General features: G+C 43.7%; 1 protein-coding gene and 1 pseudogene across 1 annotated transcript in view; one reads left to right on the top strand and one right to left on the bottom strand.

Annotated features, from left to right (window-relative positions):
* LOC111981457 (serine/threonine-protein kinase 32A-like) overlaps positions 1-1,924 on the top strand; it is a 66,773-nt gene extending 64,849 nt beyond the window's left edge. Inside the window, exon 13 of the mRNA XM_024012734.2 lies at positions 1-1,924. This exon is cut by the window's left edge and continues 2,266 nt beyond it. The gene's annotated coding sequence lies outside the window, so the exon portion shown is untranslated.
* A 3,439-nt stretch (positions 1,925-5,363) lies between these two features.
* The window catches only part of LOC111980535 (dihydropyrimidinase-related protein 3-like), a 32,686-nt pseudogene continuing 20,549 nt past the window's right edge, over positions 5,364-17,500 (bottom strand).

Consider the following 17,500-nt stretch of genomic DNA (forward strand, 5'->3'; position numbering starts at 1 on the left):
GTTTCTTTGGGACACCGACCTTTACCACTGCCTGTGCTTTACTACTGCGCTGCTTTTAAACAGCAGAAACACTGGTGAACGTTTCTTTTCACATTCACAGGCGTTACCTAACTAACTGCTCATTGTGCGTATTTAATACATAGCCAGAGAAACGTGGCCTTTTGTGTATTTGGCAACAGTTGGAGGCATTGGTTAAAAAGACTGAAAAAACATAGTTGTAAAAGAGAAAAGAGTTGTATTAGGCTCCTCCTGTGCAAACTGCCTTGGGATATACCACATAGCACTTAGGGTAGAGCCTGTATATTTTTCAGTCCTATTACCTGGAGCTGTGCCTCTCTATATGGTTTCTTAAAGGTCCAGTGCAGTCAAAAACATGATTTTCCTGTGTTTTATATATATTTCCACACTATGAGGTTGGAATAATACTGTGAAATTGTGAAAATMATGATAAAGCCCTTTTAGCGTAAGAGCTGTTTGAAAAGACTGCCTGAAATGTCATCGTTTTTTGGTGGGATGGAGTTTTGGCCTTCCATGGTGACATCACCATGTGGTAAATTAGTTAATAGACCAGTAAGAAAGAGAGTTCCAAACCTCTCTGCCAATAACAGCTAATTTTCAGTTTTCCCCTCTCCACTCCCAGACAGTCCAAGCTAAATTCTTGCATGAGAATCTGAACTTCGCTAAGAAGCTATTTTTGTTTCTTTTTGACCATTTGAAATGAAAACAATCACAGTAAGATACTTAATTGTTACCCAAAAATGAAAGGCTGCATTGGACCTTTAAGGCTGGGGGTTGTAGTGGTTATGGTGGGGATTAATCCTGTAGTTGTAGGCCTGTCTGGCTCTTCCCAAGGGGGAGTGTCAAAAGCATATCAATCACACTACTGACTCTGAGTGGCAATCACCATCTCCTGGAACACCCTCCTGACCTCAGAGAGAGGAGTTTGACACCTGCGTACCCTCCAGAGAGAGATGAWAGAAGACTTTCTGTACATAACCTGCAAAAAAATGAGGGTTAGAGAAGCGGGTTCGAATCCCATTGCCGACGGGGGAAGAATCTGGCAGGCGTGAGCTGGTAACCGGAGGGTTGCTGTCYTCAATATCACAGGTGCCACCTACTGCCGACTCAACCCCCTAAAGTCTGCTCATTGGATGCTGCCCTCTGCTCCAGCCTCTCCAACCTAATGTGTGTTTGTGTGTATCTGTGTGTGTATATTGAAGGGGTTGGGTTAATGCAGAAGACACATTTCCGTTAACTAATAAAGTGTATCTTAAAACAACGTGATGAGTTAGCCAGAGAAATACCTCAGAGGGTTAAATGCTAGACCTGTTTTTGATAATGTGTGGTGTTGGTTTTCTGATTAGCAGCAACAGGAGACTAGAGGGAATACTATATAATTAATGATGGCAGATAAATAGACAAATCCATTTCAAATCGGTTTCAAACAAGCCTTTCCTCCATCTCCATGCTTCGTGTGTGGTTGATATTCTATGATAAACTACAATGAAACACTGRCACCTAGTGTTTATTCGTGGTAGTGTTCCTGTGTACTTAAAGSCCCAGTGCAGCCAAAAATGGGATTAATCTGTGTTTTATATTTCAACACTATGAGGTTGGAATAATACTGTGAAATTGTGAAAATTATGATAATGCACTTTTAGTGTAAGCGCTGCTTGAAAAGACTGCCTGAAATTTCAGTCTGTTTTGGTGGGATGGAGTTTTGGCCTTCCGTGGTGACATCCCCATGCGGTAAATTAGTTAATAGACCAATAAGAAAGAGAGTTACAAACCTCTCTGCCATTAACAGCAAATGTTCCGTTTTCCCCTCCCCACACAGACCAAATACAGTGTCTACAAAAATCCTTTCACGTTTATTTATTTATGTCTGTGCTAATAATGTATTTAAAATAAAGTTGAGGATTCAAAACGGGTTCATGCCTCTGTTGTGTACATTCACTGTTTGTATTTCTGTAGGAGWATCATGCCTACGGTTGGATGAGTCTGTGTTAACTTGGGTACATGAGARYTTAGCGTCCCACCTCTTCAACAGCCAGTGAAACTGCTGGGCGCCAAATTCAAATACAGAAATACTCATTATACAAATTCAGAAAACAAAACATATTTTACATAGGTTTAAAGATTAACTTCTTGTGAATCCAACCACGGTGTCAGATTTAAAAAATGCTTTACGGCGAAAGCATACCTTACGATTATTTGAGAACATAGCCCACTATACAAATCATTACAAACAGTAACCAGCCAAGTAGAACAGTTACACAAGTCAGAAATAGAGATAAAATMAATCCCTTACCTTTGATGATCTTCATATGGTTGCACTCAGCAGACATTCATTTACTCAATAAAAGTTCCTTTTGTTCGATAAAGTCTCTTTACATCCAAAAACCTCAGTTTTGTTTGCGCGTTTTCTTCAGTAATCCACAGGCTCAAACGCAGTCAAAACAGGAAGACAAAAAAATCTAAATTGTACCGGTAAAGTTCATAGAAACATGTCAAACGATGTTTATATTCAATCCTCAGGTTGTTTTTAGCCTAAATAATCGATAATATTTCAACCGGACAATAACGTCGTCAATTTAAAAGGTAAACAAGAAAGGCACTCTCTRGGTCTCGRYCATGAAAAAGCTCTGTGACACTTTAGGGTCCACTCATTCAGACTGCTCTTACGTCCTCACTTTTCAGAATACAAGCCTGAAACAATTTCTAAAGACTGTTGACATCTAGTGGAAGGCATAGAAACTGCAATTTGAGTCCTAAGTTAATGGATACTGTAATGGCATTGAATAGAAAACTACAAAACCCCKAAAAAACTACTTCCTGAATGGATTTTTCTCAGGGTTTCGCCTGCCAAATCAGTTCTCACAGTTCTCACAGATACTCACAGACACTATTTTAACAGTTTTGGAAACTTTAGAGTGTTTTCTATCCAAATCATCTACCAGTTATATGCATATCATATCTTCTGGGCACGAGAAGCAGGTAGTTTAATTTGGGCATGCATTTCATCAAAAATTGCGAATGCTGCCCCCCTACCCTAGAGAAGTTTTTAATGTCACTGATATGTTGGAACCAAGGTAAACACCACTGATACTGTATAKATTTTTTAAGTATTGATTTTGCCCTTTGCAGAGATGGGCTTATGCCTGAATAGGCATGGGGAACCACAAAACACTCAAAATAAGAATGTTCTAGAGAGAGCGAGAGCTGTGTGCTCTCTGTCTGTCTTAAACAACCTTATGTTGTAAGTTCCTCAGTAGCCTTAGCAGGCGGCTATGGATGAGTGACAGGGCTCTAACGCATTAGGGGCCTTATCACTATGAGCCAAAAGGGCAAACCCATGAAAACAGTCCAAAATCAGACCGACACAGCTCTGGGTAGGACAGAGACACAGTGGAGAATGGCACCAAAGAGAATAAGCTAAGTATAGCATCCCCCAGACAATCAATTGTAGTCCCGCAGYAACAGGAAGCATAGTTTAGGCTTGATTTGTTTGTCTGAAGTATTTTTCTTTATGAGAAGGCTTTGTTGCTCCTCCTTCTTCTCCAGATTTGGCTCCAGTATTTGTTGTTACACACCAGAATGGTGAGCTCACCAAGTAATTTGGGGTGAACACACCAATTTAGCCACTGTTTCCTTGGTGAATCACACTGTATTTCTTCAAAGCTGTGCATGAGCTAATATGTCATTTGGTACTTTCAGGGCTTTGTGAAGCTTACGCTGAGTTTATGTCACACTTCATTATTGCTGAGCTCCTCCACCCCTTAGAAAAACAGAGGTTATGTTCAGAGCTGCTGAGGTCATAATGGTCATAACAGCCAAAGTCATGCTGCCTGTAACTAATTATCTGTCCTATACTGACAAAAATGTAGAATGTTTTACCTCTTCCCTGATACTACAGACTCTCATTTGTAAGATCTTGCCAGAGATCAAGTCAAGACTGGAGTCCTTGTGTCCGAGACCTCTCTCTCTCTGACCGCCCACCCTCTCCTGTCTTAATCAGCTGGAGACATTACCTCTTAATGCATCATCAGCAAGTTACCATGCATCATGTGGTTTTCCCATTCACTGCTAGTCTGACTGTGGCCAACTTCTCCCCAGATCCCCTTTTAAGACAAGCCCCCATTACTCTTCCTCGGTGGGCTCTGAGATCAAAGTTGATCCAGCGCTTTCCCACATTCACGGGGTAATCTGTGAGTCTCCGTGAATGATATACGCTCCTCATAAAGCCAAAWTGAAGTCAAGCTGGAGGATCACATAAGATAAGAATAACAGTGGACTTATTTTGGATTTCTCCTCAAAGAGCCTCTCTCTCCCCCCACACAAGCTCATCTGTTGTAAATGCACATACTGTAGAAACTAACTGGCCAGTGACAACTACATTATCTTGGGAGGGTTTATATACAATGCCAAGAAGTCCTTGTGAATTGCCCGTGTTTGCAAAATAATGCTGACTATCTCCCACTCCAGACTGCGATGGCGTTTTATAGAAGCAATCTTCTCAGTTTTTCATAATGACAGTCATCAAAAGTGATGTCATGATACTTTAACTGGCTATAAAATAGAAAAATGATAACAGAGTGGTGACAAGTTTACTGCCAGGATTAACAATGGGTCAGAAAATGGGAAATCCCCAAAACAATGGTAGTATGAATCCAGAATTGTGCAGATAGAAATGTAATATACTGGAACAGCAATAATACTGTCAGTATTATTAGTACTATTAACTGTCAGGACTACACATCCAATTTCTATGAGAGAACACTTTGAAGATTGTGTAAATGTGAAATGAATGTAGGAGAATATAACACATTAGATCTGGTAAAAGAAAATACAAAGAAAAAACCAACKATTTTTTTGTACCATCATCTCTGAAATGCAAGAGAAAGGCCATAATGTATATTCCAGCCCAGGTGCAATTTAGATTTTGGCCACTAGATGGCAGCAGTGTACGCGAAAAGGTTTAGACTGATCCAATGAACCATTGCATATCTGTTCAACATTTTGTATCAAGACTGCCCAAATGTGCCTAATTGGTTTATTAATAACTTTTCAAGTTCATAACTGTGCACTCTCCTCAGACAATAGCATGGTATTATTTCACTGTAATAGCTACTGTAAATTGGACAGTGCAGCTAGATTAACAAGAATTTAAGCTTTCTGCCAATATCAGATATGTCTATGTCCTGGMAAATGTTCTTGTTACTTACAACCTCATGCTAATCGCATTATCCTACGTTAGCTGAACCGTCCCGTGGGGGACCCACTGATCCTGAAGAAGTTTTAAAAGGTATGTATTTTTTATTTCTACTATAATGTAGATTYAAAGATAAAAGAGTGACAGCCAGTCAGTTGCAACTCATGTTTATTCAGGAACAGTTCATAACACCACATCACACCTCAACGTTTTTTTTTTTATTACCTGCCTTCTCTGGGTTTTGATACAACAGTAAAAAAAAAAAAAGAACCTAAAAAAACAATAACAAAGATCAAGTCAAACTAACATAAATATAATCACCACTTGGATGGCTTGAAGTTCCACACCATCACTCATTAAAAGACAATGACTTCCTCACAACCTCTCCCTCAGCTGATTGGGATAGCAAAAATAAAGCTCTCCTCGTCCTCCTCGCCTCTTTCTGAAAACATATTACAATCCCCTGCCTTGTCTGGGACAGGTAGACCAAACAGACGCATAGAAAAGAATTGTGAAAGAYAGTGACCCAGGGTTAAGCGTGTCTGTCTTCCCCTTGGTGTTAGTTACCAAACTAAGGGCTGTCAGTCAGGTAGAGTGTACAGAAATGTGGAGACTCTCAGAGTGTTGAGATTTAAAACAGCACGACATTACGCTTCAATGTTATGTTCTTGAATGCAGGTTACGATGGTCTGCTGCTTCAAAACGAGATCCCACATTGCCATGAAAATAAAAAAAATAAAAGACAGAGGTGAATTACTGTTATTTCAAATCAGGTTTGTTACTTTTAATCATTTCATTTTCTTTATGTAGTAATGTTCACAAAGCTCAGAATTACAATTTCACGACCCAGGCCATMGAAGTTGAGCTTGGTACTTCTTGCGCATTTTCCTTTTACCCCCCCAGATGACTTGCTAAACGGTATGTATAGGAACAGGCATTAAGCTTGAAGCAATGGCAAAGGACGGTTTCTCAATGGAATCTACAGCCAGGATGGAGCAGAGCGCAAGGGAAAATTAACCTGACAACCACTTCTACCAACATGCTATTACATGTTTACAAAATATCTGTATTACCAGATGTGTTTTTATCTAGTTTCCTTTTTTTTTTTAAATGATTAAATGACTATCACTTCTGGTTCAACAACCCAGGGAGCCAGCGACAACATCATTCACAAAGCTACGTTACATCTACCATACATACTCACAGTGCCACCTATCAGTAATGGACGTTACTGCATGTTATTATTACACCGCTAGCAAACTACTGTATATCTGCAGACTAGCACTCAAAAAGGGTGACATTGAAAGCCGAGAACGTGATGGAAGAAAAAAAAACAAAGAATTGCTATGAGAAAAGCAGTATTACTTGTCCTAGGGAACAGGCATCAGAACACTGTGGTCACTGGTCATGACAGTTATCATGAGGTTCATTTAACTATATTATGGATTCAGAGTAGAACCGAAACGGTCAATGCACAGTTAAAACAACTACTAATGTTGACAGTAAGGGACAGTAATACACATTGATTGATTACCTATATTCTGGTTATGACCATGCWCATGTAATTCCACGGCATACAAATTCAATCTTTGTGTAAAGGTTTTGCCAAATATCCTTCAAATTAACCTATTGTTCTAGTGACTGACCTGCAATTCCCTAGGAGGAGGAAAACGGTGCTTTAGAAGCTTAAGCAGGTAGCATTGTGGCTGGTAAGGCATGAGGATTCAGTGTTTTGCTCAACTCTTAACTTGTAACTAATCATGTCTCCGTCTTCTCCCAGTGGCTGTTGTCATCTTCTGACTGGTCTCGATCCTGGTTCAACCTCTTAGCTAAGGGATGTGATGTTGGAGCGACCACCGGGGGGAATTACGATGCGGCGTCCCGCTGGCCGGATGGGGAGATCCTCTGTGGTGGGGGGACCTGACACAGACATACATGATTTAGCGCTGTCTCTTACAGATTCCCCTCAACAAAGCCAGTTTCTCCACTAGAAACTAGCGTTCGTCATGAGACAAACCAACCAGGCGACGCGACCTTGGCGACCTCTGGAATAAATCCCTTTTCGACCGCCAACGGGATTGGGATTAGCCCTGGATTAAATTGGCATAATGGACAAGGAGAGATTTACGCCTACTGTTTTAAGTCTTACACTCTCTCCGGGCCAGTGTTTTACACTGTAGAACTCTARCACATCCTCTCTGCACGAAACACGGCCAAGGTTACTTCACATCTGGAGACAGAGAAGTATATCAACCCTGTGGCTGGTGAGATGAAGCCCTATTCTGCAGAGTCCTGTGAGTGTGCTTGCGTCTGTGTGTGCGCGCGCATGTGTGTGTTACGTTTGTGTGTGTGTGTACYCGGGTATATTTGTATGTGCTCTTGCATGTACTGGATGTGGACGAGAGGGGTATTTATTCCCAGAGTGAGTGGCTAGTATTCGAACAGGGGATTATCTTGGAAGCCAGAAGGAGAGAATAGGCCAGGTCTGGTTTATAAACACACAGCCTAGGAAAGGAAAGCAGGCTCTCTGGCTTTCTGGGAACGATGGGGATGAATGGAATAAACCCCCACTAGACTACAGCCATGGGGAAATACTTTCCAATGCAGGTCACCCTCCCTCATCCTGCATCAGTGCATCACACATCAACTATTCCTYTTAAACTATTGTTTATTTGGCTCCTCCCTCAAAGGTTGTACTTTGAAAAGAGGTTGCAGATGTATGTAATCGCACTGTCACTCAACGCTCCACCAAGCTCTGCTATTGGTTATGTGAACGAACTTTAGACACATCAATTATCATCAGCCTCATTGTACCCGCTCATTAGATGAGCTTCATTAAACAGACAACAACTACGAAAGTGAGATGCCAGATGTCTGGGCGGAAATCTTAGAACATACTGTAGTTGAATTAAGATGCATACAGAGAGAGGGAGAGAGAGAGAGAACCAAGACAAAGCTGCATCAAGCTGAAATGAATTAAATCAACCAATGTAAAAAAACTTTTTTTTTTTTAAGATAACAAAAAGACTTGAGAAACATATAGAGCACTGTCTGGAAGTACCAAGATGGCTGGAGGACAAATGTCTTGTGCTGTGTGCATTTATTACCTCAAACAAATCATGAAGGCAGAAAATTTGATTATGGTAAAATGTCAGATTTCACCCGAAGGCTATTCCGCAGACAAACGGCAAAGTCGACCATGGCAGCATATCAAGCGTGAATTGCATTGTAATGTGTCATTGTTGACTGTTGTTGAGTGTGTGTGTGTGTCAGGTTCCTGGTACTTCCTATGACGGCAAGGTATGGGAAGACAGATGGGTAAATTAAAAGGTTGCTGAAGCTCACCGCGTTGTGCAGGGTTACCTGCTAAGCTAAAGGCCGAGTGGTGGAGGTTCCTCACGGGCTGCTTGGTGGGGGAGGTGCGGGCAGACGCTGAGGGGGTACCGCCACGGGACATGGGCGAGAAGTCAGACACGGGGCCATCATACATGCCCCTGGGCACTGCCCGCAGGACTGCCAGCTGAGAGGGGGGAGGGGGAGAAGGAGAGGGGGGGAGTGGAGAGAAAGAGAAAGAGAAAGTGAGAGGAGGAAGGAGGGGTCGAGATAAAGAAGGAGAGAAAGAGAGATGAATAGGGTATCATGTCTGTTGGTAAGTTTACAACAGTTCTCCAAGACAATGCCTGTTTATAATTTGATTCATGGGTTTGTTTGTAGAACGCGTTGTGCCTGAATCAAAATGCATATTTCACCCGGTGTTTTCCTAAGGAAAGCACTTCCAGATTTACTGACAGACAGACGCACTGCAGACTGAGACACTGTTCTTATTTGACATGCAAGCTTCTGTCCTCTGTCCTAGGATTATGTGACTGAGGAATTCCTGGAAGCTGAGCTACACTCTTAGAAAAAATTGTTCCAAAAAGGTTCTTCGGCTGTCCCCATAGGATAACCCTTTTTGGTTCCAGGTAGAACCCTTTTTGGTTCCATTTAGAACCCTCTGTGGAGAGGGTTCTAACTGGCAGTCAGTCGTTACAGTATACAACCCACAGCCAACAGCCAACTCCGCTGAGGTGAACACTCAAGTCTGACGTAATACTTCTCTCTCAAACATCCCCATCCCCTCGTTCAATCCCCCCATTCTCCAGCACCTACATCAAAAGGATACGTGAGATCACCCAGAGAGGTAGTTAAGACACCATTACCGCATTTTCTGGCAATTCCCATCTGCGTTACACACTCTSAATGCTATTTTTATCTTGTGCCTTCCAATTGGGGAGACAGACTTCCTATTATGCCCCCGAAGCCTGGACACCGACAGACAGACATGCAGTCCATAATGTATTGCTGTTATAGCTAACACCAGCGCGACTGCCAGAGGACAGACGTCCTATGTGTACACAGTCAAATCAAATGTTATTTGTCACATGCGCCGAATACAACAGGTGTATTCGTGAAATGCTTACTTACAAGCCCTTAACCAACAATGCAGTTCAAGAAATAGGGTTAAGAAAATATTTACCAAAGAAACTTAGGTAAAAAATAAAATAAAATAAAAGTAACACAATAAAATAACAATAACAAGGGAATATATACAGGGAATGACAGTACCGAGTCAGTGTGCGGGGGTACAGGTTAGTCGGGGTAATTTGTACATGTAGGTAGTGGTAAAGTGACTAGGCATAGATAATAAACAGCGAGTAGTAGCAGTGTAAAAACAAAGGGGGAAGGGAGGGTGTCAATGTAAATAGTCCGGGTGGCCATTTGATTAACTGTTCAGCAGTCTTATGGCTTGGGGGAAGAAGCTGTTAAGGAGCCTTTCGGACCTAGACTTGACGCTCCGGTTCCGCTTGCCGTGTGGTAACAAACRTTTCAGTCTCCTGAGGGGGAAAAGGTGTTGTCGTGCCGTCTTCAKGACTGTCTTGGTGTGTTTGGACCATGATAGTTTGTTGGTGATGTGMACACCAAGGAACTTGAAACTCTCGACCCGCTCCACTACAGCCCCYTCGARGTGAATGGGGGCSTGTTCGGCCRTCCTTTTCCTGTAGTCCACYATCAMCTCCTMMGTCTTGCTCACATTYAGGGAGAGGTTGTTGTCTCTGACCTCCCCCCTATAGGCTGTCTCATCAGTGTCGGTGATCAGGCCTACCATCATTGTGTCGTCAGCAAACTTAACGATGGTGTTGGAGTCATGCTTGGCCACGCAGGCGTGGGTGAACATGGAGTACAGGAGGGAWTTGAGCACGCACCCCTGAGGGGCCTCAGTGTTGAGGATCAGCGTGGCAGATGTGTTGTTACCTACCCTTACCACCTGGGGGCGGCCCGTCAGGAAGTCCAGGATCCAGTTGCAGAGGGAGGTGTTTCGTCCCAGGGTCCTTAGCTTAGTGATGAGCTTTYWGGGCWCRATGGTGTTGAACGCTGAGCTGTAGTCAATGAYCAGCATTCTCACATAGGTGTTCCTTTTGTCCAGGTGGGAAAGGGCAGTGTGGAGTGCGATAGAGATTGCGGTACGGGTTGGTGTGAAAACAGCTGAGATATARAAGTGCAGTCTGTCTCCATTGAACACACTGCTTTGGATTACCATTTCAGTATGTACATTGAGATTGATGGCATGTCTGATGATGTGTGGCATAGGCTGATCCACAGCAGCAGTATGCATTCGCGCAAAGCTAAACCGCCTTGAAAGTAAAGCCGCACTGACATCTTCCATGTTTGTGGGTTCTGGATGGCTCATCTCAGCTCTACATCAGATTAGTCCTGATTAATCCCTAACCACTGAGAAAACACTTCCAGATGTCRGCAACTCGCGGACCTCACAGACCTTGCAGTCTTCAAATACTGTACTTCACACACCTCATACCAGTGGAGGCTGCTGAGGGGAGGAACGGCTCATGATAATGTCCGGAATGGAGTTAATGGTACGGTATCAAGGACATGTATCTTTTTTTTTCATGTGTTTGATACCATTCCTTTCACTCAATTCCAGCCATTATTATGAGCCGTCCTCCCCRCAGCAGCCTCCACTGCCTCACATACCTCACAGTCCTCACAGTCCTTTACCTTGGCTCAGTGTCACATAGCAACACTCTGGCATGTAACAAACAATCCGCATAAAACATAAGACAGAACTGAAGAGTTGGGAATATGTTCATTGGAAATACTTTGTTACTTTGGAAATATATTGTTTAATACTTTTATAAAGGGGAGACAGACTTAGGCTGTGTCTATACAGGCAGCCCAATTCTGATATTTTGCCACTAATTGGTCTTTTGACCAATCAGATCAGATCTTTTGCCCATAATTGGTCAAAAGATCAGAATTGGGATGCCTGTGTCAACACAGCCTTAGAGTACAGTAGATTCTGACTAGACAGGAGTAAGGAGAGAGACGCTAGCATCTTTTACCTGCTTCCTGGCCTTGATGCGCTTGTAGGCAAAGTCTGGGAAGGGGGTGCATGGGATGAAGCGACCGACCCCGGAGATGGCGTGCAGGTTCCCATCCTCCAGCACCAGCTTCCCCTGGCAAATCACCACCGAGGGGGCACCACGCAGCTCCATGCCCTCAAACACGTTGAACTCAGCAGCCTGGAAAACACACAAACACACACAATCCTCCAGCACCAGCTTCCCCTGGCAAATCACCACCGAGGGGGCACCACGCAGCTCCATGCCCTCAAACACGTTGAACTCAGCAGCCTGGAAAACACACAAACACACACAAACACACACATTATACTTCAACTTGATATTGTATGTCTATGATCAGTGGTGTTAGGCCAACAAAAGAGAGGACAAAATCACAACAAAAACTTTAGATTTATCAAGCCTGCCCCCCCCCGTTGCACCCCAGTTAGTACAGTCCGTTATGCTGCCTTACTGTAGAGATGACCTAACTTTAGCCATTCACAACACAACCCAGTAATACAAATGATGAGCAGCTGCAGGGCCTCTCTCTCGGGAGTTACCAAACTGAGGAAATGACAGTACAGCGGTGCAGAAGCAACCGGCTCCAACGTCAACGCAACTATTTCCAGTTTTCTGCAGTCTGACATTAGTCACTCGTCTGAAACAAATGGAGCCGAAGAGTTTACAGGAGTTTACATCAGTGTGTCTTTGTGGACTGAGATGATCAAGTACGGCAAAATAAACAGGGACTCTGAAACGCATGACCTCATGGCTACGCACCACATTATGAGCCGACAGGCTAATTCCGATAGAGATGGCAAATTCCACTAAAGCTAATCAGACTTGGATGTTTTGCTCATTAAACTGGTCTGACGAGAGGCCATTAAATTTCAATTCAATTTAATTTAAGCCTCTTATTGGCATGGGAAACATATGTTAACATTGCCAAAGCAAGTGAACTAGACAATAAACAAAAGTGAAATAAACCATAAAAATGAACATTGTAATGTTTAATCACAAAAGTTCCAAAAGAATAAAGACATTTCAAATGTCATATTATGTGCAAATAGTTAAAGTACAAAAGGGAAAATAAATAAACATAAATATGGGTTGTATTTACAATGGTGTTTGTTCTTCACTGGTTGCCCTTTTCAAATCTTGCTGCTGTGATGGCACACTGTGGTATTTRACCCAGTAMAAATGGGAGTATATCAAAATTGGGTTTGTTTTCAAATTCTTTGTGGATCTGTGTAATGTGAGGGAAATATGTGRCTCTAATATGGTCATACACTGAGCAAGAGGTTAGGAAGTGCAGCTCAGTTCCCACCTCATTTTGTGGGCAGTGTGCACATAGCAGGTCTTCTCTTGAGATGCAGGTCTGCCTATGGCGGCCTTTCTCAAAAGCAAGGCTATGCTCACTGAGTCTGTACATAGTCAAAGCTTTCCTTAAGTTTGGGTCAGTCACAATGGTCAGGTATTCTGCCACTGTGTACTCTCTGTTTAGAGCCAAATAGCATTCTAGTTTGCTCTTTTTTTTGTTAATTCTTTCCAATGTGTCAAGTAATAATATTTTAGTTTTCTTATGATTTGGTTGAGTCTAATTGTGTTGCTGTCCTGGGATTCTGTGGGGTCTGTTTGTGTTTGTGAACAGAGCCCCAGGACCAGCTTGCTTAGGGGACTCTTCTCCAGGTTCATCTCTTTGTAGGTGACGGCTTTGTTATGGAAGGTTTGGGAATCGCTTCCTTTTAGGTGGTTGTAGAATTTAACGTCACTTTTCTGGATTTTGATAATTAGCAGGTATCGGCCTAATTCTGCTCTGCATGCATCATTTGGTGTTTTACGTTGTACACGGATTATATTTTTGCAGAATTCTGCACGCAGAGTCTCAATTTGGTGTTTGTCCCATTTTGTGAATTCTTGGTTGGTGAGCAGACCCCAGACCTCACAACRACAAAGTGCAATGGGTTCTATAACTGATTCAAGTATTTTTAACCAGATCCTAATTGGTATGTCAAATGTTATCTTCTTTTTGATAGCATAGAAGGCCGTTCTTGCCTTGTCTCTAAGCTCGTTCACAGCTTTGTCAGACCCAGGTCTGCCAGAATCTTTGCAAAAGATCTAGGTGCTGCTGTAAGTCCTCATTGGTTGGGGACAGAAGCACCAGATCATCAGCAAACAGTAGACATTTGATTCTAGTAGGATGAGYKCGGGTGCTGCAGACTGTTCTAGTGCCTTCGCCAATTCGTTGATATATATATTGAAGATGGTGGGGCTTAAGCTGCATCCCTGTCTCACCCCACAGCCCTGTGGAAAGAAATGTGTGTTTTTTGCCATTGTTTTGGTTTGTTTGTTTGTCAATTTGTTTGTCAATTCTATGTGTTGTTTTGAGACAGAGAGCCTATTGAGGCAGAGATGAGTGGAGTCATGGACACACAGGCCCAGTTTGGCTGGGAGGACAGAGGAAAAGAGGAGGCGGGTTGGCAGGCGGCTGGGCAGGCCGTCTCTGTAGAGATGAGACCATGGTTCTGCCTTAATTAACAACATKTGTGTGAGAAGAGAGAGAAATAACCCTCCTGCTCCTCCTCCTCTTCATTCCTCATCATCCAGTCGGCCTGTTTCTCATACGCCTCTATTTGGCATACAAAGACAAACAGCTGCCATCGCACAGCTGGGGCTAATGAATCCAAGCATCACTCTACCCGTTCTCTCTCTTTCTTGCACTTTCTCTCTTTCCTTCTCTCTGTCTCACTTTCTCTCCCACTTTTTTCCTACTCTCTTTCACTCTCGCCCGTTCTCCCTGATCCATTTCCCCCTCCCTCTATACTCCTGCCACTAAACTCTCTTCCTCTTACTCTTTTCCTCCCCCCCCCCCCCCCATTGTCAGTTTGTTCCTGTGCACACGGCCCTGGTGTTTTAGCATGTTCCAGATTCAGCCCAGGACAGGACATAAGGCCTGCCAAGTATGATGTCATGGCCTGGCTCTCTGTGCAACAACATAAACAAAGCTAACCAGAATCAAAACATTTCAGATAACTGAGGATACTTGTATTTACTAAGGAGGGAGGGATACACAGATATAATGGTATAAAGCACTGAACTACTGTGTACAATAGATCACTGTAGCTATTATAAACATGGACAGGAGCCCCAGTTCTTATGTTATGTGTTCTTGTGTGCTGTTCTGTTGTCTGGAGGGGCTACACACAGGAAATGAGAAGGTGACATCATTCTGTAAGAACCTTTGGTCTCGCTGTATATTTTCTACAAGTGGAAAAATCACTGAAAACATGTCCAATCTTTTTCCAGCTCTTTCTTTCTCTCCCTCTCTTTTTTTTCGTTCTCTCTCTCTCTCTCTCCCTCTGTTTTTCTTTCTCTCCATACCTCTTCATCGGACTCCGCTGCTTTTCTCTTAGGTCTGTCTCTCGTTCCCTCACTCTCTGTGGCTGCAGGAGGAAGTGCAGAAGGCTTGATTTCCTGAGTGGACACATCCTCTGTTTAACCCTGTACTGCTCTGTATTCTCTGGGCTCCTGTGTGATCCACGCTTCACTTCCTGTCCTTGTGATTAGGGACGAGGGACAAGAGAGAGGAGCTGAACAACACACAGTGGTGGCTGCTCACAACATGGCTAGCGAACATAAAAACGACCTCAAAGCCAATTATTTAAAAAATGAATCTGACTCCCCCCCCCCCAAACATAGTGAAGTATTGCCTTTGAGAGGAGTACGYCTAAGAAAAAGGGCGAAACATTGTTTTGTTTTCCTACAACAGTAACGTCTCCTCTCTCTCCTCAGCCGCATTCATCAACCCCTGCATTCTAAGAGGTCTCTCTCCAGCAGCAGTAATGGAGGATYGTGAGGGCCAATGGTGTGCGCTTTAGTAGCTGTGGACGTCTACAGGGAGTTATTTTAGGAGGAACTGAACTGTCACTGGGAGCAGGCCAGCGCTTTTCACTCTCTTTCTCTCTCGCTGTCTCACACTCCTCTGGAGAACCATGTTACCTTTGCAGCTACGCAGCTCTCAGACCAGAACTGAATGTCCACAATGACCACCAGCCAGAGCTCACCAGGCCTGCTATAATGTTTGTCYGAACATCTGTGGTAGTAGAAGTCAAAGGCACTCCTCCTCCATGTCCTTGACTGGTAAACCACAGTGACCTGAATGTCCTTGATGAGTGCTGACTGCTACAATGAAAAGTGAAATGGACTTTAAGCTCATTGAACATTGTGGCTGAAATGTTGCCTATATGAGGGACTATTCGACTTTGGCGTATTCAGTCCCTTTCATTCAGTGTACCKCCTTTATGTATTTGCCCATGTAGTCCATGTCAATTGTCATTGTACGTTTTTATGTATTTGACAGATGTTTGACCTTTGACCTCTTACCGAGTTGTGCGTCTTGGCGGTGATGGTGCGGACAGCGTCCGAGTCCCAGATGACCAGGTCGGCGTCGGAGCCCACGGCAACCCGGCCTTTACGGGGGTACAGGTTCAGGATCTTGGCGGCGTTGGTGCTCGTCACGGCAACAAACATGTTCTCGTCCATCTTGCCGGTGGTCTGAGTGAACCGGAAGAAATGCTAACGGTGAATGGCTAGCTAAGCAAAGATGGTTTTGCAGCTGACTGGTGGGCGTGGGCACTCTGGTAGTCTCACGCAAGAACACACGCGCACACGCACACGCACACACGCACACACACACACACTCCTGTCAATGCTAGTGCCGAGACCATGTGTTTTTGCCTGAAGGGAGACTTAAGTGTGAATAATTCATCTGAATTTCAGAGGCAAAGCAGCACCACAACTTTTCATTCATAACACAGCTGTCCATAAATACAAACCAACGTCTGTCTGCACATGAAAGAGCAAGAACGAGAATGAGAAAAGGAAGAGATCTATACTGTTCTAAGCAGGATGAACGGCCGGGGGGACAGATCCAGAGATAGAGAGAGAGAYAACAAGAGCACTCATAGAAACATAAAACCACACTACCAGATGGATTAGGGAAGAGGAGAAAGGAGAAAGTGAGGTGAACTGTGGACACAGTGCAGCATGAATTTCAAGGAGTGGGGTACTTAGAGAGTAGCTAAGAGGGTTAGAGGGAGCAAGGTAAAAAAAAGGGTCGGTGAGAGGTAGTGAAGCTAACGGCACTCTATTCCCTATACAGTGCACTACTCTTGATGAGAGCTATATGGGCCTTATAAAGGGAATAGAGTGCCATTTGAGACGCAGCCAAAGAAAGAAAGAGAGAGATAGACACGTGCCATGCAGATAGTGGTCCAGCCATCCTCTCATCCTCACCACAGCCTTGTCCCAGATGAGGGACATCCTCTCCTCCACTCCGTTCACGCCCTCAGGGATCTGAGTGAAGTCATCCTTCCCTATGGCCTTCTGCGCCACGCGAAAGTCAGTGGCCACTGCCAGTCCAACTTCAGTCACCACTGGGAGGGAGGGGAGGGGAGGAGGGAGAGGAGAGGGAGAGAGAGGAGACGAGAAGATGAAGAAGAGAGCAAGAGACCGAGAAGAGAGAGAGAAGGAGAGAGAGAGAGAGTGAGAGCAGTAGAGAGAGAGAGAGAAGAGAGAGAGAGAGAGAGAGAGACAGGGAGAGAGAAGAAGAGAGAGACGACGAGAGAGACGAAGGAAGGAGAAAGAAGACGAAGAAGAGAGAGAGATGATAAGAAGAGAGTAAACTCAGACAGGGGTAGATTGCTTCAGCTGTGATTGTGATCCCTCAGTTAATTTCGATATCGAAAAAGCTGGAAAAGTTCTCTACATTAGCTGGGTAGCCACAGCCAAAGTAGATATGAATTACTCTGAGTCAAAGTGCCAAGCGTCTCCTCCTATCAGTTATCGATGTCTTCCTTTCTTACAGAAGCACTCTAAACTTTCCTAGCAG

The sequence above is a fragment of the Salvelinus sp. IW2-2015 genome, linkage group LG20, assembly GCF_002910315.2.
Source record: "Salvelinus sp. IW2-2015 linkage group LG20, ASM291031v2, whole genome shotgun sequence".
Taxonomy (NCBI): Eukaryota; Metazoa; Chordata; class Actinopteri; order Salmoniformes; family Salmonidae; genus Salvelinus; species Salvelinus sp. IW2-2015.